General features: G+C 46.6%; 1 long non-coding RNA gene across 1 annotated transcript; it reads left to right on the forward strand.

The window, feature by feature from the left end:
• Positions 1 to 19,927: 19,927 nt before the first annotated feature.
• Positions 19,928 to 21,135, forward strand: LOC141047940 (uncharacterized). Its single transcript, XR_012219928.1, has 3 exons — positions 19,928 to 20,040; positions 20,134 to 20,234; positions 20,736 to 21,135. It is a non-coding gene; the product is annotated as an uncharacterized lncRNA (long non-coding RNA).
• The last annotated feature ends 5,297 nt before the right edge of the window (positions 21,136 to 26,432 follow it).

The following is a 26,432-nucleotide window of genomic DNA, read 5'->3' on the forward strand; positions in this document are numbered from 1 at the left end:
ATCACAGCGTGCTAGGCCGCAAAATGTCATGATCAGGCAAAGGTTATCTGTAAGAAGTGCGCAAAGACCTTTAGCCGAGGGAAAAATCTGAAAAATTTGAATACCAGTTGCATGCTAAGACATTTAACCAGCATGCACTTGCAAGCGTGGACACAGCACCAAACCTCAAGTACCACATGTGCAACTGATCACAAAGAAGGTAGTCAGCAACGTTACATTGTTTCCCCCACTGTAAGCCCACCGGTTAGCACAACAGCAAATGTTGAGGTGTCGTTGCAAGGCCACAGCAGTCATGGAATCCCACTGTTATATCAAGGAAAGACTGAATCTAGGCCATCATAAAGAACACCAACTCCATTACCATCATCAACCCTCTATCAGTCCGCCCTGTCCACCGCTACTTCCACCATATGCAGCTCTCAAATCCAGCTCACCCTCCCAGACACTATGAGTAGGTCAAGAAAGTACTCAGTCTCTCATCCGCGTACACTGGGTTTGAACGCCCACATTGCCAAACTAATCTCGTTAGAGATGATGCCCTATCGGTTGGTGGAAAGCGCAGCTTTCCGTGAACTCATGGCCTATGCAGTACCATGCTATGACCTACCCAGTCGCCACTTCTTCTCTCGCAAAGCCATCCCAGCCCTCCACCATCATGTGAAAGACTGCATTGTCCATGCACTCAAGCAGTCAGTGAGTGGAAAGGTGCACCTCACAACTGATGCATGGTCCAGTCGGCATGGCCAGGGCCGTTACGTGTCCATCACTGCGCACTGGGTTAATTTGGTGGATGCAGGGTCCACAGGGGACAGCGGTGGTGGGACAGTGCTGCCTAGCCCACGGTATAGGAAACAGTTGGCTGTAGGCGTTCGACCCTCCTCCTCCTCCAGAAGCGAAAGCTCTTCCACAGAGCGCAGTCGTACGAGCACTCCATCTGCAGCTGCCACTGTTGCACACGAGATGTCCCCCTATCAAGCAGCTAGTGGAAAGCGTCAGCAGGCTGTGTTGCAGATGATGTGTTTGGGCGACAGACACACCGCCGAGGTGCTGGCCGAGTACTTTCAGCGACAAACTGAGTCATGGCTGGGCAGTGTACATCTTGAGGCAGGCAAGGTAGTTAGTGATAACGGCCGTAATTTTGTGGCAGCCATAGCCCTTTCAAAACTCAGCCACATACCTTGCTTGGCTCACACCTTGAACCTGGTGGTGCAGTGCTTCCTCAAAAATTATCCGGAGTTAACAGCCCTGCTCCAGAAGGTGCGAAGACTGTGCGCGCACATCCGCCGGTCGCCTGTACACTCCATTCGTATGCAGAAGCTGCAGCGATTGCTCCACCTTCCCAACCACCGCCTCATTATCGACATTGCAACAAGGTGGAACTCCACCCTGCACATGGTGGAGCGGCTGTGCGAGCAGAGGCAGGCCATAATGCATTTGTGGGAGGATACACGGCCAGGCACTTTGAGAGCAGACATGGAGTTGACAGGTGTGCAGTGGTCGAAGCTGAAAGACCTCTGTAAAGTCCTTCAGTGTTTTGAGGAATGCACACGGCTGGTAAGTGCAGACGACACCATCCTAAGCATGAGCATCCCACTTATGCGTCTGCTCATGCAAACTTTGACGCACCTTAAGGAGCAGGCGTCTGCAGCCAATGTTGACGAGGAGGAAGAGGTGGAGGGAATCCTTGATGACATTCAGCCATTGTCTGCTCAGGGACCTCTCCTGGACGAGGTGGAGGAAGAAGAGGAGGAAGAGGATGATGATGGGAATGATTAGTTAGGGGAGGAGGATGCATCTCGTGGAGCAAGTGAAAATGTTGGCGTGGCAAGGTCTGGTACAGGGTTTGTGAGTGACTGGAGGGATGTGGATTTGCCAGAAAGTGCTCCTCCAGCACTCGCAGTACATTATTGACACCGGGAACATTGGCCCACATGTCAGATTATGCCTTGCAGATCCTAAAAAGGGACCCCCGCATTGCCAAAATGATGAACGATGACGACTACTGGTTGGCCAGCATCCTGGATCCACGCTATAAAGGCAAATTACAAAACATCATGCCACAGGAGAACCTTGACCTAATATTGGCTAATAAACAAGCAACTCTGGTAAATCGGTTGCTTGAGGCATTCCCAGCACACAGCAGCGGTGATGGTTCTCACACGAGCCGTACGGGCCGGGGGCAGCTTGGCAGAGGTGTTCGTGGTGCACACAGCAGAAGTGGCGTTGGAGACAGGGGTTTCATGACAATGTTGTGGACTGATTTTTCAAATACCGCTCACACAACTGGTAATACTGCATCGATGGAAAGTGACAGGAGACAGCAGTTGTCAACTATGGTTAATAACTACTTTTCCTCCCATATTGATGTTCTCCCGCAAAGGTCATTCCCCTTTGACTATTGGGCCGCTAAACTGGACACCTGGCCGGAATTGTCACAATATGCCTTACAGGAGCTCGCTTGCCCAGCTGCAAGTGTGCTATCGGAGAGAGTCTTCAGTGCAGCTGGATCAATCCTGACAGAAAAAAGGACCCGTCTGTTAACCCAAAATGTGGATGATCTAACCTTCATTAAACTGAACCATACATGGGTTTCCAAGGAATTTGTCCCATCTTCCCTTGATGACACATAGGTTGCCAGAAAAATGGCTTGCTTTGGTCCTCCTCCTATTCCGGGAACTTGACCTATTTCGCCTTTTGCAGCAGCTGAATGACCCACATCTACATATGCCACTTTGTAAACCTCTCTAAGTGGGCGCCCCCCCCATTGCCGGGGTCACCACCTAGCGCACAAAACCGTGCGAGTGCCGTTGCCCTGGACAGGTGGGTAGGCCGACTCTTGGGCGCGGGCACTGGCATAGGGTCCCTCATAGTGCAATCAAGTGTCTCTGACAGTGGTGGTGCACACCCGCCGTCAGACACACCGCCGTACTATGAGGGGCCCAGTGCCAGTACCGACGCCCACGAGTGTGCCCCCCTTGCTTGGGCAGGGCCCCAGCATTTGCAATGTTTACCTCTCCCTGCTCCTCCGCTGTGTAGTCTGGGCTGTCAAATCCTTCACTGGGACTGCCACTACAAATTGATTGAACTGAAAGATGATGGTTAAGATGTAGCTATGCCCTGTCCTGCTGGCCGGGCTCTAGCTCCAGATGATCAGTGGCTTCCATTTCTTATGGACGTCGACTCACAATGAGATGCAGTGGTGGTTTATCATCAGCTTTCACAGTTTTCCTACTCACAAACGTGTGACATTCCGGCGCACATTTCAAAATGTGCCCTCTCATACCAATCAAATAGAATCGCCTACGGCCTGTGGCTTCTGTCTTTTGCACTCCAAAGTTACGTGACAGATCATGATAGCCAGTGAGCACCATGTTTACATCGCTCCCTGTGATAAAAATTGGATTGAGATGAGTAACAGTGATGGAATCAACGGAAGTGCGATACAGCAAGACTTTATTCACAAAAAAATGTTTTCACTGTCTCAACACACAAATTAATTGAGGGTCAGCATCGCCTATGAGAATTGTGATGGAAGTTTTTCCCGTGAATAATAATTCCTAGATTTCTGCAATCAATAGCCTTTATGTCTGTATGCATCTCATTTCCTATTGCGGAGAGGCTGGACTGTATTACTGAGACAGAAATATATATGAAGATTTAAAAATAACACCAAAAGTATATAGTTGTGTACGCCTCAAATGCATTTCCTTTTTTCCACGTTTTAGATTGCTGTGTAATCCATACTGAGAACACGGAGATTTTACATGTTTAAACTATGCTATATATACCTGCTATCCAGTGATAAAGTACCCTTTCTCAACTTTGTACAATCTGGTCAAATCCATACTGGGCCTGAGAACATCTGAGTCTGCTTCCTGATCTATAGACATATATTTTTAATGTGTAAACTAGGCTACATACTGTATATACGTGTTATCCGGTGAAACTGTACCCTTTATCAACTTTCTACAATGTTGTTGAATCCATACTGGGCCTGAGAACGGCTGCTGAGCTGTTAAGCAAGCTACAGCACCTGTGGTTTGGACACGTAATTTTTTCAGGAATGATGTTTAGGCCTGACTCCGGAATTGCGGTTGACCTGAACTTACTGGGAAATCATCGTTCGCGGGGAATAATCTGAATCCCAGATCCCCATCACTAACGGAGTTCAGCAGGTCATCTGCACCTGTAAGCGACAAAAGCTGGTCCTTTCAGTGTAGCGTGCATGCAGCCCCGGACATGTACTGGAATGCTAGACCTGTTATTGCTCGATCTCACGTGCCACAGCCTCGCGTATCCCTCTAGTAAGCTTGACGCGTACCGCGGGGCCATGCCGGAGTCTCGGTCGTTAACGGAATAAAGCTGAGAAATCGCTAGCACAACTACAAATGGACATACCACACCACACACAGAATCGACAAAGCTTGCAATCTGTCCATCTTTTCTGTAGCTTGTATGGTAGTGGTTTCCCGGGTGCAGTCCAATTAAGCCACAGGCTCCACTCCTGGTGGTGCCCTTTTGGACATTCCTTTAAGGTTCAGCTTTGCAATCATACTGCCCCCGGAAACCAAAAACTTTGCCATCAGGGACGCTGTTTGGAGGTTCGTGGGAATAACGCCGCCCGATCAGCAGTCGGCATATGGGTTGCCCTCCCAGGGCTGTGGGGTACTCGGTACCGGGCCGGTGTCAGTGGGATGTGTCACAGCAGCAGTGACCCGGACGGTGGCCCTGGGCGCCCATGTAAATGGCGTGGTATAATGGTAAAGAGTTTATATAGATAGTTTGACGTCACCTGTGGTGTTAGGCAACATAGATGTTAGGCCGACGCTGCATGCAGATCCTCTGGGACTGATGGTGTTGTGCAGCAAAGATGGTGAAGCTCCCCACAGGTGGAGCTGGAGTCCCAGGGAAGTGTAGATGTAGTGATGGGGGAAAGGCACAGGCGGTGTAGGTGCTGGTACCCAGATGTAGCGGTGCTGGCATAACTGTAGGACACCAGAGCGTGCAGTTCCAAAGCTTTACTCACAGTCTGCAGGTTACACAGATGCCTGCCTCCGTGCTGTGTCCTCCGGGTCAGGACCTCTGCCAACCTCCGGGACCAGAATGGAAAGCTCCCTTCCAACACTCCGCCAACATGTACCTTCCTGAACGTCTAGCGCTTGTGGGGGAAGCACTCAAAGGTCCGTGGTTCACTGAAACGCCTCCTGTCTAACAGATGTTCCTCAGACTTTACTTGTATGGCAGACAGCTGTAGCCTTTTCCTTCTGCCTCGCACACATCGATGCTGGGGCCTCCGAGCCTTAGTTGGGTACAAAGCATTTATAGCTGCTACTTCCCCCGGTTTCTGCTGCAGGAACGTCAGTGTCCCTACAAACTCGGAGACCGGAATCCGGACCATGCGCTCCAGCTAGGAGTGAGCCTTAACTCTGCTCATCCTCCAGCTCCCCTTCTCACATCCACACACTTCCCCTTCCCTGCACAGAGTGCCCTAACTTATCTCCTCCCGACCACAGAGAGCAGCTCCTCAGCAGTCAGGTTCAGAGGTCTCCCTGCTGGCCTTGAGTGCGAAATGTGTTGTGTGTTGGTTTCACTGCTAGAGAGATCCTTCGTTGCTCCCAAGGTTGACAACACACTCCCTAGGAGGAAGGCAATGCCACAGTGGCGACCGTACTCTTGGGGATGCCACAAGTGCACTGAGGCCCAGCCACTGCTGGATGATGCTGCTGGTACATTCACCCAGACCACTACATTCCCCTCGCACTCTACACAGCCAGAATCTGACCCAGAGGAAACTCAGGTTCCCCTTCCCGCATACTATACCACCTTACACGGTGACAAAGAGGAAGGTGCAGATGAAAGTGCAGGTTCCTTGAGCAGGTGGGGGGGCATACTCGTGGGCGATGGCACTGGCACAGGGCACCGCATAGTACGCAAAAGTGTCTTTGCCGGTGGGAGGGCCTAAACAGCCAAGTGCAGTGAGATGGAAGATGGGGACGACAAGGAGTTCAGAGTAGTGCAGGGATTCCCTAGCAAGGAGACTTATGTAATTGTTTTCAATGTTGGGACAGCAATTTTTGGGGAGCACTATACTCTGGTGAATGATATATGGGGCCCACCATACACTGGAGCATTCCAAAGGTGGACATCAGACACTGGAGCAGCATTTACAGGGCCCATTATACACTAGAGCAGTAGAAATGGGGCCCATTATATATGGAGCATAATTTGGGCCCATAAGACAGTGGAGCTTCATCCATTGGGACCAACATATACTGTAGCATTATGTGGAGCTCATCATATACGGTTTGAAACATTATATGGGAATAATGATTCTGTATGGTGAAATAGATGGGCCTCATTACTCTGTATAGCGCACTAAGCGCTGGCCATAATACTGTATGGAGTAATATACTGTCCGTTTTTGGAGGTATTGGAGAATTTAAAATGGATATCAGTCATGAGATGTAAGAAGTGAAGTATTTTTCATTGTACTATACCGCTATTTCTCTGCCGTATCGGAGCATCATGAGTTGTGGTATGTGTTAAAGGGGCGCTCTTTGGCCCTGGGCCCACGAAAACCTGGAGTCAGCCCTCCCCCCCACAACTGTAGCCAAATAACCCCCATTTTTCAGTGCATAACTAGTATTATGAAGTAAATTAAGGTTGACAAGCTTAAGTAACAAGAATTTATGCTTTTGGCATTCAAATGGACACTAAAAATCCAAAAGTCGCTCAACACTAGTCACAATACCTCGGTACGCCACAGTTGCTAAACTGCTCACTGTTAATAACAACTCATTGCAGGCAGCAGAGCCTTTGGTCTCATCCGACCAGGTGGAGGACAATGGCCCTGTGAAGCAGCTAGAAGAATGGTGCCAGCAACTGCAGGTGGGAACTTACTCTACACCTTCATACCAGAGAAATGGGGTTTACAGAGTGACACAAGAGTATGAGCGGGTATTCAGCAAACACCCACTAGATTTTGGGCAGGCAAAAGGGGTGCAACATCATATCCCCACTGGAGACCATCCACCCATAAAGGAGAGGTACAAACCTATACCCCCAACACAGTACCAGTGTGCTAAGAGTATGTTGAGGGAGATGAAGGAAGCAGGCGTTATCCGAGACAGTTGTAGCCCATGGGCAGCTCCCATAGTATTTGTAAAGAAAAGGGATGGTACCATAAGAATGTGCATTGATTACAGGAAAATTAACAGCATTACACATAAAGATGCCTACCCATTACTTAGGATTGAGGAATCCTTAGCTGCACTTAAAACTGCTAATTACTTTTCCACCTTGGATCTCACCAGTGGGTATTGGCAGGTTCCCATGGCAGAGGCAGATAAGGAGAAAACTGCATTTACAACTCCAATGGGTCTCTGTGAGTTCAATTATATGCCATTTGGGCTCTGCACTGCCCCAGGAACATTTCAACGGCTGATGGAGTGCTGCCTGGGACACATGAACTTTGAAACAGTCCTGTTGTACCTGGATGATGTCATTGTTTTCTCCAAAACCTATGAAGATCACCTGGAATACCTGGCTGAAGTGTTTGAAGCGTTGTCCAATTTTGGCCTGAAGGTGAAGCCCTCCAAATTCCACCTCCTGAAGCCCAAGGTACAGTACCTCGGTCATGTGGTCAGTGCAGAAGGTGTGGCTCCAGATCCTGACAAGGTCACGGTCATCCGGGACTGGAAGAAGCCCAGCAACCTCCACGAGGTACGCCAATTCCTTGGACTGGTAGGCTACTCCCGAAGATTCATCAAAGGCTTTACTGAGATAGCTACCCCGATGCAAAACCTTCTAGTGGGGCAATGCAAGAAACGCAAGCAGAAGAATTCCACGTTTGAATGGACTGAAGAATTGGAGAAGTCCTTCACCAGATTGAAGATGGCCCTCACCGGTGACGAAGTTCTGGCTTACCCAGATTATGAGAAACCCTTTGTGCTGTACACGGATGCCAGCAACGTGGGATTAGGAGCAGTACTGTTGCAGGTACAGAACGGAAAAGAGCAAGTGATCTCCTACGACAGCAGGAAGCTGCGTCCCACTCAGAGGAACCCGGATAATTACAGTTCTTTCAAGCTGGAGTTCCTTGCCATAGTCTGGGCGGTCACCGAAAGGTTCAAGCATTACCTAGCTTCAGCCAAGTTTACAATCTTCACGGACAACAATCTGTTGACCCACTTGGACACTGCAAAACTGGGTGCCCTGGAGCAGCGGTGGATGGCTCGGCTGTCTAACTATGAGTTTACTATTAAGTACCGAGCAGGGCACAAGAATGCCAATGCTGATGCACTGTCCAGAATGCCGAACCTACCAGATGCAGCAGAAGACCCTGAGGCTCTTGAAGAGATAGAGCTACCTCACTTCCACCGGCCATTTGCGGCCCAACGTGCTCAAGGAGTGAGAGACAGACGGTCTGGCTTGAAGGAGGTCACCCTGAATCCTTTGCCCCATCATGACTGGGCGGAAACGCAAGATAGTGACCCTGCAGTCCGCCTGGTGAAGGAGCTGTTGACACGAGCTGACTCACGTCCAGAGTCGGATGCTCCTGAAAAGACCCAGCAGCTGTGGAAGGAGAAGGGTCGGCTGTTCATTTATGAAGGGAAGCTGTGTCGGAGGAGTATCAATGCCCGCACTCATGAGCTGGTTTGGCAAGTGATAGTCCCAAAGAGAGAGGCATCAATGGTCCTGGAAGCATACCACAATGGAGCTGGACACTTCGGGTGGAAGAAGTTGGAAACATTGCTCCGAGAGAGGTTCTACTGGACTGGCATGAGGAAGGCCATTGAGAGGTGGTGCTGGGAGTGTGGACAGTGTAACCTGCGCAGAAAGGATCGAGACAGCCTGAGAGCTCCCTTACAAGATTCCTGGTGGTTGTGCCCGTCAAAGATCTAACAGCCAGGACAGCAGCCAGAGCCTTCCAACAGCACTTCTGTAGGCCACATGGGTATCCTGAAAGAGTACTCACAGATCAAGGTCCAGCTTTCGAGGCAGAAATGTTCCATGAGTTCTGCAACTTGTATGGTAAGAAGATCCGGACAACACCTTATCACCCACAGACCAACGGCATGTGCGAGAAGATGAACCAGGTAGTGATTGATTTACTGAAGACATTGCCCTTGGAGGAGAGAAATCTGTGGCCAGAAAAGTTACCCGATCTGGTAGATCCAGGGCCGGATTATAGGAGGGGCAGGCGGGGCTTCAGCCCCGGGGCCCCCACCACAAGAGCTTCTAAGGGGGCCCGGGCCCCCACCACTGGGCAGAGACCGCCATTTTATTAACGCAGCGTGAGGATAAATATTAGACGCCGTCACGCTGAGATGAACTAGGCATACCGGTACCGCCTCATCCTCTCCTGTCACGCCTCCTCTCCTGTCACGCCTCCTGTCCTGTGGATCTGCTCTGCCTGCTCGCCGCGTTCACGAGCATCGTGCGCCCGCCGCCTGCTGTGTACGGTCCCGCCAATCTACTCTGCAGCGCCACGGTGATTAACCCCCTTGCCTCCAGGCTCCAGCTAGCTATATATTTATATATAGCTCCTGTCTGTGCCGGCCGCGGCTGTGTGTGGAGACTAGTGGTGCGCACAGAGATGACGTTATCGCTGTGCTCACGTGTCCAGACACAGCCGCGGCCGGCACAGACAGGAGGACGAGCGATGCTGCAGGGATCGTGGCCGGCTCCACACAGGTCAGCGGCGCTGCTGCCGGCATAGACGGGAGGAGGAGCGATGCTGCTGGAGTGAGGAAAGGTGAGTATAAACGTTTATTTTTGTGTGCCACAGGATACAGGCCATATAGCAGGATGGGGGTATATAGCAATATAGGTGTATATAGCAGGATGCATGGGGTATATAAGACTGGGGAGGGGGTATATAGCAGGATGGGGGTATATAGCAGGATGCGGCCATACACCAGGATGGGGTATATTATGAGCAGGATGAGGGGCCTGAGGGCATATATAGCAGGATGTGTTAAATAGCAGGATGCGGCCATATGCCAGGAAGGGGTATATAGCAGGATGGGAGCACATATGAGTATGCTCAGACACAACTGCTGGAATTCACTCGTGAGATCTATGGTTTGTATGTCATATTTTTTTTCTGTAAAGGTACAGCATGGCTGAGCGAAGAATTGATAGGCATAAAACACCAAGATCATATAGTAGTGGTGCTCAGAAGAGGAACAAAGCTATAGAAAAGAAAAGAAGAAGAGATGGTTTTCTTGAAAAGACTCAGAAGCTGAGCAACTATTTTTGCCAAATTTTGCCAGATGATTTGCGTGAGCTACAGGGACAATCCAGTAGAGGTAGGTGAAAGCAAATGCATACCTATGAACATTTATTTTTTTTAATTTAAAAAAAAACAAAAACAAAAAACATTTATTTTGTCTTGCAGCAGAGGTTCACAATATTTGTTACATAGCTGATGAGGAAAATGAATTAACCCAAGCTGCTAGTAAAGAAGACAATAAAGAAAAATATGATGAACGTGTTGTTGGTAATGTGCATCCAAGAAAATCTGGAGAAGAGGACTTCACAGCTAATGTAGCGGAAGAGGACTACCATCTTACAGCAGATGAAAGGGAAGAACATGATGTAATGGATATAGGTGAAGCAGATGACCAAGCAGATGATAAAAAGCAAGAAGACCTAGTGTACACGGCTGTTAGAGGACAGCAAATCTACCATTCAAGTATTGTAGGTAGAGTTGAGCATTCCGATACCGCAAGTATCGGGTATCGGCCGATACTTGCTGTATCGGAATTCCGATACCGACATCCGATATTTTTTCAATATCGGGCATCGGAATCGGAAATTCAAAGTTGATTGACAGCCGAAATGACGTCATCATGATGCGCGGTGTGTGCGCATCATGATGCGCCGTCATTTCGGGCCTTCCGGGGGTCTCTGCCGGCCTGCCGGGGGGCTGTGCCGGCCTGCCGGGGGGCTGTGTGGACTGCCCGGGGTCTGTACCGGCCTGCCGGGGGGCTGTGCCGGCCTGCCGGTGGTCTGTGCACCCTGTGGGGGTCTGTACCGGCCTGCCGGGGGGCTGTGCCGGCCTGCCGGGGGGCTGTGCACCCTGTGGGGGTCTGTACCGGCCTGCCGGGGGGCTGTGCTGATGTCCGGGGGTCTGTGCACCCTGTGGGGGTCTGTACCGGCCTGCCGGGGGGCTATGCTGATGTCCGGGGGTCTGTGCAGGCATCGTCCGATGGGACTACAAGTCCCATCGGGCGATGCCTGCTACCATGACAGTGATTGACACATTAGCCAATGATGGGACAGTAGTAGTCCCATCATCCGGCTAATGTGTTAAATGTTAAAAAAAAAAAAAAAAATACTACATACATACTACATACTACATGCTACATACATACCACATATATACTACATGCATGCTACATACATACTACATGCTACATACATACTACATACATACTACATACACACTACATATATACTACATGCATGCTACATACTACATACATACTACATATATACTACATATATACTACATGCATGCTACATGCTACATACATACTACATACATACTACATACATACTACATATATACTACATGCATGCTACATACATACTACATGCTACATACATACTACATGCATGCTACATATATACTACATACATACTACATACATACTACATGCTACATACATACTACATACATACTACATATATACTACATATATACTACATGCATGCTACATACAAACTACATGCTACATACATACTACATGCATGCTACATATATACTACATACATACTACATACATACTACATATATACTACATGCATGCTACATACATACTACATACATACTACATACATACTACATATATACTACATGCATGCTACATACAAACTACATGCTACATACATACTACATGCATGCTACATATATACTACATACATACTACATACATACTACATACATACTACATATATACTACATGCATGCTACATACAAACTACATGCTACATACATACTACATGCATGCTACATATATACTACATACATACTACATACATACTACATATATACTACATGCATGCTACATACATACTACATGCTACATATATACTACATACATACTACATGCATGCTACATACTACATGCTACATACATACTACATACAGTGGGGCAAAAAAGTATTTAGTCAGTCAGCAATAGTGCAAGTTCCACCACTTAAAAAGATGAGAGGCGTCTGTAATTTACATCATAGGTAGACCTCAACTATGGGAGACAAACTGAGAAAAAAAAAATCCAGAAAATCACATTTTTTTTTTTTTTTTCTCCCTTTTATTTGCATATTATGGTGGAAAATAAGTATTTGGTCAGAAACAAGCAATCAAGATTTCTGGCTCTCACAGACCTGTAACTTCTTCTTTAAGAGTCTCCTCTTTCCTCCACTCATTACCTGTAGTAATGGCACCTGTTTAAACTTGTTATCAGTATAAAAAGACACCTGTGCACACCCTCAAACAGTCTGACTCCAAACTCCACTATGGTGAAGACCAAAGAGCTGTCAAAGGACACCAGAAACAAAATTGTAGCCCTGCACCAGGCTGGGAAGACTGAATCTGCAATAGCCAACCAGCTTGGAGTGAAGAAATCAACTGTGGGAGCAATAATTAGAAAATGGAAGACATACAAGACCACTGATAATCTCCCTCGATCTGGTGCTCCACGCAAAATCCCACCCCGTGGGGTCAGAATGATCACAAGAACGGTGAGCAAAAATTCCAGAACCACGCGGGGGGACCTAGTGAATGAACTGCAGAGAGCTGGGACCAATGTAACAAGGCCTACCATAAGTAACACACTACGCCACCATGGACTCAGATCCTGCAGTGCCAGACGTGTCCCACTGCTTAAGCCTGTACATGTCCGGGCCCGTCTGAAGTTTGCTAGAGAGCATTTGGATGATCCAGAGGAGTTTTGGGAGAATGTCCTATGGTCTGATGAAACCAAACTGGAACTGTTTGGTAGAAACACAACTTGTCGTGTTTGGAGGAAAAAGAATACTGAGTTGCATCCATCAAACACCATACCTACTGTAAAGCATGGTGGTGGAAACATCATGCTTTGGGGCTGTTTCTCTGCAAAGGGGCCAGGACGACTGATCCGGGTACATGAAAGAATGAATGGAGCCATGTATCGTGAGATTTTGAGTGCAAACCTCCTTCCATCAGCAAGGGCATTGATGATGAAACGTGGCTGGGTCTTTCAACATGACAATGATCCAAAGCACACCGCCAGGGCAACGAAGGAGTGGCTTCGTAAGAAGCATTTCAAGGTCCTGGAGTGGCCTAGCCAGTCTCCAGATCTCAACCCTATAGAAAACCTTTGGAGGGAGTTGAAAGTCCGTGTTGCCAAGCGAAAAGCCAAAAACATCACTGCTCTAGAGGAGATCTGCATGGAGGAATGGGCCAACATACCAACAACAGTGTGTGGCAACCTTGTGAAGACTTACAGAAAACGTTTGACCTCTGTCATTGCCAACAAAGGATATATCACAAAGTATTGAGATGAAATTTTGTTTCTGACCAAATACTTATTTTCCACCATAATATGCAAATAAAATGAAAAAAAAACAGACAATGTGATTTTCTGGATTTTTTTTTCTCAGTTTGTCTCCCATAGTTGAGGTCTACCTATGATGTAAATTACAGACGCCTCTCATCTTTTTAAGTGGTGGAACTTGCACTATTGCTGACTGACTAAATACTTTTTTGCCCCACTGTACATGCTACATACATACTACATACATGCTACATACAATACATTCATACAATACATACATAGACATACAGTACATATAACATAGAGTAACATACTTACCAATACTTGTCACATTGTTCCCCGAAGCCATTGTCTTTTACGGAATAAATATTAACATAACAAACCACAAAAATACTCACCCATGATCCGAAGCAGTCCACGAGTGTGTCCCACGACGATCTTGGGTAGAGAACTGCAGCATCAGCTGATGCTGCCGCTCTCTACGGGCTGCAGGAATCCAATGACGGAAGGTAGGTATCCTTCCGCACTGTATTCCTCCGCCACTTAAAAAAAAAAAGTCCCTAGTCTCACTTTATGGTAAAAGCTGTGTGGGACCACACAGCTTTTACCATAAAGTGAGACTAGGGACTTTTTTTGCATGTAGTATATATGTAGTATGTATGTAGTATGTAGCATGCATGTAGTATATATGTAGTATGTATGTGGTATGTATGTAGCATGTAGTAAGTATGTAGCATGCATGTAGTATATATGTAGTATGTATGTAGTATGTATGTAGCATGCATGTAGTATATATGTAGTATATATGTAGTATGTATGTAGTATATATGTAGTATGTATGTAGCATGCATGTAGTATGTATGTAGTATGTATGATGCATATATGTAGTATGTATGTAGTATGTATGTAGCATGCATGTAGTATATAAGTAGTATGTATGTAGTATGTAGCATGCATGTAGTATATATGTAGTATGTATGTAGTATGTATGTAGTATATGTAGTATGTATGTAGCATGCATGTAGTATATAAGTAGTATGTATGTAGTATGTATGTAGTATATGTAGTATGTATGTAGCATGCATGTAGTATATAAGTAGTATGTATGTAGTATGTATGTAGTATATATGTAGTATGTATGTAGCATGCATGTAGTATATATGTAGTATATATGTAGCATGTAGTATGTATGTAGCATGCATGTAGTATGTATGTAGTATGTATGTAGCATGCATGTAGTATATATGTAGTATGTATGTAGTATGTATGTAGCATGTAGTATATATGTAGCATGCATGTAGTATATATGTAGTATGTATGTAGTATGTATGTAGCATGCATGTAGTATATATGTAGTATATATGTAGTATGTATGTAGTATATATGTAGTATGTATGTAGCATGCATGTAGTATGTATGTAGTATGTATGATGCATATATGTAGTATGTATGTAGTATGTATGTAGCATGCATGTAGTATATAAGTAGTATGTATGTAGTATGTAGCATGCATGTAGTATATATGTAGTATGTATGTAGTATGTATGTAGCATGCATGTAGTATATAAGTAGTATGTACTGTATGTAGTATGTATGTAGTATATATGTAGTATGTATGTAGCATGCATGTAGTATATAAGTAGTATGTATGTAGTATATATGTAGCATGTAGTATGTATGTAGCATGCATGTAGTATGTATGTAGTATGTATGTAGCATGCATGTAGTATATATGTAGTATGTATGTAGTATGTATGTAGCATGCATGTAGTATATATGTAGTATGTATGATGCATATATGTAGTATGTATGTAGTATGTATGTAGCATGCATGTAGTATATAAGTAGTATGTATGTAGTATGTAGCATGCATGTAGTATATATGTAGTATGTATGTAGCATGCATGTAGTATATATGTAGTATGTATGTAGCATGCATGTAGTATATAAGTAGTATGTATGTAGTATGTAGCATGCATGTAGTATATATGTAGTATGTATGTAGTATGTATGTAGTATATATGTAGCATGTAGTATGTATGTAGCATGCATGTAGTATGTATGTAGTATGTATGTAGCATGCATGTAGTATACATGTAGTATGTATGTAGTATGTATGTAGCATGCATGTAGTATATATGTAGTATATATGTAGTATGTGTGTAGCATGTAGTATATATGTAGTATGTATGTAGCATGCATGTAGTATGTATGTAGTATGTATGTAGCATGCATGTAGTATGTATGTAGTATGTATGTAGCATGCATGTAGTATATATGTAGTATGTATGTAGTATATATGTAGTATGTATGTAGCATGCATGTAGTATGTATGTAGTATGTATGTAGCATGCATGTAGTATATATGTAGTATGTGTGTAGTATATATGTAGTATGTATGTAGCATGCATGTAGTATGTATGTAGTATGTATGTAACATGCATGTAATATATATGTAGTATGTATGATGCATATATGTAGTATGTATGTAGTATGTATGTAGCATGTAGTATGTATGTAGCATGCATGTAGTATGTATGTGGTATGTATGTAGCATGTATGTAGCATGCATGTAGTATATATGTAGCATGTAGTATGTATGTAGCATGCATGTAGTATGTATGTAGCATGCATGTAGTATGTATGTAGCATGTAGTATGTATGTATGTAGTATTTTTTTTTTTTTTTTTTTACATTTAACACATTAGCCGGATGATGGGACTACTACTGTCCCATCATTGGCTAATGTGTCAATCACTGTCATGGTAGCAGGCATCGCCCGATGGGACTTGTAGTCCCATCGGATGATGCCTGCACAGCCCCCCGGAGCCTGCACAGACCACCGGCAGGCCGGCACAGACCACCGGAGCCTGCACAAACCCCCCGGCAGGCCGGCACAGCCCCCCGGCAGGCCGGCACAGACCACCGGAGCCTGCACAGCCCCCCGGCAGGCCGGTACAGACCCCGGGCAGTCCGCACAGACCCCCTGGCAGGCCGGCAGAGACCCCCGGAAGGCCCGTACAGACTCCCGAGAGGCTGTACAAGGGCAGGAAAGGGTTTTTCCAATTCCGATACCGGAAGTCTCATAGACTTGAATGGGACTTCCGGTATCGGAATCGGCGATACCGATACTTTTTTTAAAGATCGGCCGATCCATTCCGATCCGATATTTTGAAGTATCGGACGGTATCGCTCAACTCTAATTGTAGGTCATTCAAGTCCTGCTTATGGTGATGAAGAAGCTCATCTATCATCTGAAGCAGTAGATTGTGCCTGTGATTCTATAAATGCTGGAGTATGTAATGACATCGGTCTTTGGCCTCAAACTTTTAGCTCAGAATTTATAGATTTTTGGGCCACTGAAGGATCAAAAAAGCTTCAGAACTGCACATCAACGCTATTAGAAAAGTCAGTCTCGCAACTGTGTAAAACAGGAAAAGAAATATTTGAGAGAAAATGTAGCAAAAATATTTTCAGTCGAAGAAATAAGAATGGTGAATCAGTCAATCGATCTTGGCTCTGCTTCTCACCAAGCACAGGCAAAGTCTATTGTTATGTCTGTAAACTTATTACACCACAAAAGGAGAACCTTTCTGGGGAAGGTTTTGGAGACTGGAAGCATGTGCATGCACGTATTGCTGAACATGAGGTATCAAAGTCCCATCTTACCGCTGTCACAACACTGGCAAACCGGGGAGAAAGGAAAAGATCCATTAGTGCTCATTTGCTTCAAATGTCAGATGAAATACATGGATACTGGAAGCAAGTCCTTATGCGTGTAGTAAGTACTATAAAATTCCTGGCTGAACGAGGACTTGCTTTTAGAGGTGAAAATGAGCTTCTGAAATCAACAAGAAATGGTAACTTTTTAGGTATAATGGAGCTCATTGCAAAGTTTGATCTGTTTCTTGCCTCTCACATTAAAGAACATGGTGGAACAGGAAGAGGGAAAACAAATTATCTGTCTTCAACAATTGTTGAAGAGCTAATTCAACTAATGGGACAGCGTGCTCAGCAAGAAATCATTGCTAGAATAAAATTATCAAAATATTACTCGGTGTCAGTTGATTCTACCCCAGATGAAGCACACATAGACCAGCTAACAATTGTTATAAGATATCTTGAAGGATCTTCACCAAAGGAAAGATTCCTAACATTTCTTCCAAATTGTGGTCACACAGGATATGCTATAGCTAATGCATTGCTGCAGTTTTTACAGCAACATAAAATTGAAATATGTGACTGTCGGGGACAAGCTTATGACAATGCCGCAAACGTGTGGAAAATATAAAGGGATGCAGACATATGTTAAAGAGAAGAACAAATTTGCAGAGCTGATACCATGCTGTGGGCACTCCTTAAACTTGGTTGGTAAAGCAGCTGCTAATGCATGTCCTAAGGCTGTAAATTTCTTCCAATTTGTACATCAAATTTATGTTTTCTTCACTGCATCCACTCATCGCTATAAAATTTTGGCTAATTATCTAAGTCAATCTGGATCAAAGTATCTTGTTCCCAAAAATGTAAGTGACACTCGATGGGCATGCCGGGCAGATGCCACAAAAGCTTTAGTTCAAGGCTATGCAAAAATTAAAGAAGCTCTTGTGAAAATTGGATCTGACCAGGATGAAAACGATATTGTAAAAAATGAAGCGAATGGTCTTTCAAGACAGATGTCATCACTGGAAATATCATTATTAGCTGTTTTTTGGAAGGACATTTTAAACAGATTTGATGCCACAAATAAGGCCCTACAACATCCAAAATTATTACTTCAGTCCGCAGTGGATATGCTGAAGTCTTTGAAGAATTTTGTGGAGTCGAAAAGAGACCATTTTTTACTATATGAGCAAGAAGCAAAACATTTGAGTGACACAGAAGAGTACTGTGAGGAGCACTCAAGACGTCATAAGAGAAATGTCCGATTAAATCCCCTGGACTATGCAAAGGAACCTGGAAGCCAGTTTTCTCCTAGTGAGAAGTTTAAGGTTGAAAGCTTTTAACCTGTTATAGATCGTATTTCTACATCTCTTTCGGATAGAATATCTTCCTATGAAGTAATTGCTGAAAGGTTTGGCATTCTTGGCAATCTTGCAGTAGCCACTCCACAACAAATCTCTTCTGCAGCCCGTAACTTAGCGAATATATATGTTGAAGATCTAGATGCAGCTTCACTTGAAAATGAATTACAACAGTTTGCATCTCTTGTTAAAAATGCTACACTAGCTGAACATGAAGATTTCCCTAGAGAGCTCTGCATGTATAAAATGGTGCTAAAGGACCCTTTCAAGAGTACATTCCCAAATATTGAAATTCTTTTGGTCTTGATGGTAACCAATTGCAGTGGAGAGAGATCATTCTCCAAAATGAAGCTAATTAAAAACAGACTTCGCAGTACAATGGGCCAGGAACGTCTATCCCACCTTTGCTTGTTAAGCATTGAACATGACATTCTTGAAGAGCTAGACTTTTCAGATCTGATTCAAGAATTTGCTATGAAAAAATCAAGAAAAGTTCACCTCTAAGTTTCCAGTACTTTGGCCTTCCTAAATGTTCCAAAAGGTTTGTAAAACTATGCTCACATTGTGATCAAATATGATATGTACATCCTTAAAAGCTCAGATATGGTATGCGTAATGCAAATGTGCAACTGGTTGCTGTTGAGACTTGGTCTGTTATATTACTCAGTTTTTCAATACAGAAAAACACCCGTAACAAACACTAATTTTATGTTGAAAGACACCCACCCATGACCTTCTTTAACTTGTTTAATAAATCAACCTTTTCCATTGCCTGTGTCAGAGACTTAATAGCCTCACTGTTCTTGCAATAATGGTGGCTTTACACAGAGAAATTTAGCTCATAATTGTTTGGAAGCGAGTGACCTTTACTGTAACAACCCCCTGCACAGCATGGGGAGGAGCAATCCGTAATCTGAGGCAAATAATTGCTAACGGGTGTTTTCAGGGATGCTCTCTAGCAATTTTCTTAACTATAATTTCCCAGTGTACCCTAAAGAATCTATTTTTGTGATCATGGTAAAACCTTATGTGCTCCGAACATGAAAAATGCCCGCCAATAGGAATCCCTCCCCAGCAGTGGCCACAGTCTTTGACAGACAGCTAGGTCAACCGTTAAAGTTCTTGAGCAGCCTGCCGCGCATGCGCGCGGCTCTCCATATACTTGTCTGAGAGAACTGAGCACTGCTGTTAGTCTCCTCATGCAATACTGGGGGCTGGCTGAGCCATGGAGTTATGAGCCAACCCCTTGCTTCTAGACTGCTGTAGAGCAGTCAGAAGCAGGGGAGACAGCACAACCCCTTTAATCACTTTAACATAAGTAAAAACATGCGTTTAACCCCTTCTTTTTTTTTCAGTTCCGTTTAAGTTTAATACATTATGGGTGTTCTGTTCGTGGCATCAAATCTGTTATCATACATCTTGGATTACCTGGATATATACATCTTAAATTATACATGGAGAATAACTGTTAGGTAAGCAAAGCTGCAAAGTTCTAGTCTGCTCATATATCCATTCCATTCTAATGATGATTATTTTAACTTTTTATAATTTTCATTTCCTTATAGCATACAAGTTGTGTTTTGAGGTTACTACAAGAATCATTGGATGTTTGATGGATAGAGTTCATATGATCCTTCTCAACGTACTCTATTTCATTATATGATGGGTAAGTGAAATTTTTAAGGCACATATAAAAATTTTTGCGTTTAATGCTGGTACTAATGTTGACATTTTACTTATTCTTTGTGTTAATTTTCCCCTGGAGCTCTGCAATCTGATGACAGACATGTGTTGGATACAGAGATTTGACAGGGGGGGTGGTAAAACTTAGTTGTCAATTTATTCACGACTTTCTAAGAGGTATTACAGAAAAAGTACAATTCAGAGTTATGGGAAAAGATGCTTTGAAATTGTTATATTATGTGGAAAGCAAGAGAGCCAGACAAAATCATACATCATTGTGGGAAAAAATACAGTAAAGCTTGTAATGTATACATTTATTTATGCTTTTATCTGTACACACTTTTATATAAAGCATGTTTTCGATCGCTAACACCTCCCCCTTGTACTTGGAGATGCTCACAGGCACATTAAGACAGGTGATATATCCTCCTTCAGCCAACAGACCTGTATTCAAAGAAAGCTTCTTTTTCTTCTCTTACTATAGGAGAGCAAGCCACTACTCCGGAGATAATACAATAGAGAGCATATTGTTATACAGTAGTTAGCAACAATTGCTGCCGGTGAAAACTTTCCCTTTCTGCATTTTTATTATTCCTTGGCTGTCTTAACATTGGGTTCAGTAAAAAAAATGTGAGTAACTCTTTCTGTCTATAATTGGACTGCTTTGAGTTATCCTGGACTGTATCTCTATTGTAGTACTGTAAATCTGAATGTGGCAGAACAAGAGGATAAGATTAGATTGTACATCTAAGTGCTACAGTTCGCGCTCTACTGTTATGGCTAAAATGTTAATGATATGGGGGCCCCCACCAGATTTTCTGCCCAGGGGCCCCCACCAACCTTAATCCGGCCCTGGGTAGATGTCTACAACCATATTCCAGTGAACTCTACCAACTGTACTCCAGCATACCTGATGAGAGCGAGACCAGGTAGGCTGCCTGTGGATTTGGACATGGGAGTCCTGACGCCTGAAGTAACGTCGCCAGATGCTGACTGGGACAAAGAGAGGCAGCAGCAGTCAGAAGAGTACAGGAGTGTGTGGAGAAGAGTCTGGTCCAGGCAAGACAAAAGCAGGAGAAGCTTTACAATCAGAATGCACCTGCTGTCCCCTTTTCGCCGGGAGAACAAGTCCTCAAAAGGAAGAGGAGGTTGCACAAGCTGGTTGATCAATGGGAGGCTGAACCTTATACCATTCTGCCCTCAAACTTTGATAATACCAAAGTCTGCCTTGTTAGTAAAGATGGAGGAGAGACCTTAGCAGCGGTATCCAGGGACCACTTGAAGTTATGCCCTGACCAGTTGAAAGCAACAGCAGAAGAGCCAGATGACATCCAACCTGTAGAGAAAGAAGAGAAGGTCAGCACAGTGCTTGGGGAGTTCCCTGCGAACTGGACTAGAATTAATGATGCAATAGTGGTGCCGGTGTTATTATTCCCCCAAGTGGAAGCACAGGAGGACGTGACTCGAGAGGATCAGGAAAATCTGGTTGCAGAAGCCACACCAGCAGTGGAGCCAGAGAACCCTCGCCCTGACAGTGGTGAACCTGTTGTGCCTATGGTGAGTCCAAGATGTTACACCGCTCCGCCATACTCACCCGGCCTCCGCTCCCACACCGCAGTCGCCCTCCGCTCCCACGCCGCAGCCTCTCTCCACCCGACGGCCGCGGCGGTCACCTGACACAGGTCCGCGACCGATGCCTTCCCTGCATGCTATGCGCATGCGCCATAGGCCGCGGCCGCGCCTCCTTCCTGCTTCTTATACTCCGGCTGTGCCCTGATCCGGAAGCACCTTTGGACCAATGGCTGACCAGACGGGGGCCATATCAGGCCACTTCCCCCTGAGGGAGCCGCCTGATCGTTGTGTTTCCTGACACTCTGGCCTCGCTCCATCGTGCACACTCTGCTCCTGCAGTTCCAGTCTCGGCTGCTCCTCACAGCAGCTTCTCAGTCCTGCTATTAGCGTTCCTGTCGTCCAACTCCAGTCCTGCCTTGTGTTCCTGCCGTCCTACTCCAGTCCTGCCTTGTGTTCCTGCCGTCCTACTCCAGTCCTGCCTAGTGTTCCTGCCGTCCTACTCCAGTCCTGCCTTGTGTTCCAGCCGTCCTACTCCAGTCCTGCCTTGTGTTCCTGCCGTCCTACTCCAGTCCTGCCTAGTGTTCCTGCCGTCCTACTCCAGTCCTGCCTTGTGTTCCTGCCGTCCTACTCCAGTCCTGCCTTCAGTGTTCCTGCCGTCCTACTCCAGTCCTGCCTTCAGTGTTCCTGCCGTCCTACTCCAGTCTCAGTCTTACTCCGGTCCATCCTGAGCCGCCCCTCTCGGTACCGGCTACCGTGGTACTCGAACCCCTGGGCCTGCTCCTAACGGTCCCTGTATAGGGGTCGGTTCCACCTGGCAGCTCGCCCGGGGCCCCTCGGTGCCACGGTCCAGAGGGTCCACTCTCGGAGTTTCCTGCTCCAGACCACCCGCGCTAACAGTACGATCAGGCCATGGACTCCGCCGGTACTACGGCTGCTACCCAGAAAGAGTTGCTATTCCTACGGGAGAATCAGGGGCGCATTATGTCAGTCATGAGGTCTATGGACACCCGTTTGTTGGCCTTACAGGTGGCCGATCCTGGAAATGCCACTCAGCTGGCCAGTCTCCAACAGGAGCTGGGTCAGCAGCAAGATACTCAAACCCACATTCTGTCCTACATGGCCTCCTTTGATAGTCGCTTGTCGGCCCTCCAGGCTGCCACTGCAGTGCCGACTCCTCCCCCTGCGTCTTCTGTTCCTCCGACGCCCCGCCTCGCCAAGCCGCCTCGTTTCACCGGGGATCCCAAGCTCTGTAGGGGGTTCTTAAATCAGTGTAGTCTCCACTTTGAATGGCTGCCGCAGCAATATCCCTCGGACCGGGCCAAAGTGGCCTTCATCATGTCCCATCTGGAGGGAGAGGCCCTGTCTTGGGTAAACCCGCTCTGGGAACGTGACGACCCGGTCGTTTCGTGTCTCCCGGTTTTCCTGGATACGTTTCGTAAGGTTTTCGATGAGCCGGGTCGGTTAGCCTCTCTCACTGAGTCACTCTTTAACTTACACCAGGGCTCTCTCACGGTCGGACAGTACGCTATTCGCTTTCGCACTATTTCCTCCGAGCTCGGCTGGAATAACGCAGCTTTGGTGGGGGCATTCTGGCGCGGTCTTTCTGGTAAAATAAAGGATGAACTCGCAGGTCGAGATACCCCGTCCACCTTAGAGGATCTTATCTCGCTGGCTACCCGCATTGACCTGCGCTTCCTGGAGCGCGCTCGGGAGTCAGCGAGAGACAGGCGCTCCTCCAGGTCAGTTTCTCCTTTCACCCAGTCTGCCAGCTCCCGTTCAGTCGGATTCTCTTCCCTCTCTTCGGGTGAGCCCATGCAGTTAGATCATCTTAGGTTGGCCGAGTTACGTCAGAGAGAGAGACGGGCACAAGGTCTGTGCCTCTATTGCGGTCATTCGTAACACTATATCCGCACCTGTCCTAAGAGACAGGGAAACGACTCCACCTAGGTCAGGTAAGAGAGGCCTTCCTAGGTGATGATGATTCCTCTCAACCCCTTACGATTTCTGTGCTTTTGGTTTCAGGAGGGAGGCGTGGTTCCAAGGTGGCCTACGTGGATTCGGGCTCAGCGGGTTACTTCATTCGGCCGGAAGAGGTAGATAAATACCAAATTCCTGTAGTCACTCTATCTAACCCAATTCAGATTGCCACCGTGGATGGCAAACCGCTACAGGTGACCGTCACCTTGGTCACTGAAGAGGTGGAGTTGCAAATCGGAGCCTTACATCGAGAGAAGATAGCCTTTTACGTTTTACCTAAGCTCTCTCACGCCATTCTACTCGGTCTTCCATGGTTAAGGACTCATCAGCCTGTTCTCGACTGGTCTTCTGGGGAGATACTCCGCTGGGGGCACCCGTGCCAAGCTCGCTGTCTGACTCCTGTCTGCCTGGCGGCCGCTCCACGGTCACCTCCAGACCTCCCGGGCCTTCCTCCAGCTTACAGCTCCTACGCCGATGTTTTTGATAAGAAGGAAGCGGAGGTCCTCCCTCCACACCGGCCGTTTGACTGCCCAATTGAACTTGTTTCTGGTACAACCTCTCCAAGGGGCAGAATCTATCCTCTGTCTCCCGCAGAGACCACCGCCATGTCCGAGTACGTCCGAGAGAACCTCGCCAAAGGCTTTATACGGAAATCCTCTTCGCCTGCGGGAGCCGGGTTCTTCTTCGTCAAGAAGAAGGACGGAACTCTACGGCCATGCATTGACTATAGGGGCTCGATTGAGATTACCATCAAGAACAGGTACCCTCTTCCACTCATTCCGGAACTGTTTGACCGTCTCAGAGGGGCTCGGGTCTTTACCAAGCTGGACCTCAGAGGAGCCTACAATCTGGTCCGTATCCGTGCAGGTGACGAGTGGAAGACCGCCTTCAACACTCGAGATGGCCATTACGAGTACCTGGTCATGCCCTTCGGTCTTTGCAATGCTCCTGCAGTCTTTCAAGAGTTTGTCAATGAGATCTTCCGGGATCTCTTGTACTCCTGTGTGGTCGTGTACTTTGATGACATCCTCGTCTTCTCGCTGGACCTCTCGTCCCACAGAAAGAGTGTCCGCCTGGTGCTTCAGCGTCTTCGGGAGAACCGTCTCTATGCGAAGATCGAGAAATGTCTCTTCGAACAGACCTCTCTGCCATTCCTGGGATACATTATCTCTGACGCTGGTCTAAGGATGGATCCCGAGAAGCTGTCTGCCATCCTCAAATGGCCTCGCCCCGTCGGATTAAAGGCGATACAACGATTCCTCGGTTTCGCCAACTATTACCGGCAATTTGTCTCCCACTTCTCCGCGATCACAAGACCCATTTCTGTACTCACCCGTAAAGGGTCTACTTCCAAGGATTGGTCTCCTGAGGCAGAGGAGGCTTTCCTGACCCTAAAACGGGTTTTCTCCACAGCTCTGGTCCTGCATCGCCCTGAGAGCGATCGACCTTTTGTACTCGAGGTGGAAGCTTCCTCGACTGGTGCCGGGGGGTGCTGTCCCAGAGAACCGCTTCCGGTCGCCTGCACCCTTGTGGCTTCTTCTCGAAGGCCTTTTCTCCATCCGAGTGTAACTACTCGATCGGTGACCGGGAACTTTTGGCCATCAAGTTGGCCTTGGAGGAATAGCGCCACCTTCTGGAAGGAGCTGTCCATCCTTTTGTCATCTTCTCGGACCACAAGAATCTGGCCTATCTCCAGTCCGCCCAGAGACTAAACCCTCGCCAGGCCAGATGGTCTTTATTTTTTACCCGATTTGATTTCGAGCTCCGATTCCGTCCTGGCAACAAGAATTCCAAAGCCGACGCCCTGTCCAGGGTCTTCCTGCCACACGAATCCACGGAGGAACCGTCGCATATCATTGATCCCACTAGGATCATCACCGTGGCTCCGGTGAACTGGCTTACTCCTCCACCTGGCAAGACGCTTGTGCCAGAGAATCTCAAGCGAAAGGTTCTTCTATGGGGGAACTCCTCCAAACTGGCCGGCCATGCCGGAACTAAGAAGACCCTTGACCTTATCAAGCGCCACTACTGGTGGCCCTCACTTCGCCATGATGTACTCGACTTTGTGGCTTCTTGTCCATCCTGTGCAAAAAACAAAGTGCCACGGAGATCTCCGTCTGGCTTGTTGCTTCCGTTGCCTGTCCCTACGGTTCCTTGGGAGAACATCGCCATGGATTTCATCACAGACCTACCCTGCTCTGCGGGCTGCTCAGTCATTCTGGTGGTGGTGGATCGTTTTTCCAAGATGGCTCACTTCATCCCTCTGCCCGGTCTTCCCTCAGCGCCAGAGCTGGCCGAAATCTTCATTCATCAAGTCTTCAGGCTTCATGGACTACCTCGACGCATTGTGTCTGACCGAGGGGTTCAGTTTACCTCCAAGTTCTGGCGTTCGCTTTGTAAGCTCATGAACGTTTCCCTCGACTTCTCCTCGGCCTACCATCCACAGTCCAACGGACAAGTAGAGCGTACCAACCAGACGCTTACGGGATACTTACGTCACTTCTCTAACGCCCACCAGAACGATTGGGTCAACTTACTCCCCTGGGCAGAGTTCGCTTATAACAACCATGCTGGTGAGTCTTCGGCCAAGTCTCCGTTTTTCATTGTTTTTGGCAGACATCCTGGTGTTCCT

Source organism: Dendrobates tinctorius, unplaced genomic scaffold (genome assembly GCF_039654945.1).
Source record: "Dendrobates tinctorius isolate UK_male_01 unplaced genomic scaffold, ASM3965494v1 ptg000130l, whole genome shotgun sequence".
Classification (NCBI taxonomy): domain Eukaryota; kingdom Metazoa; phylum Chordata; class Amphibia; order Anura; family Dendrobatidae; genus Dendrobates; species Dendrobates tinctorius.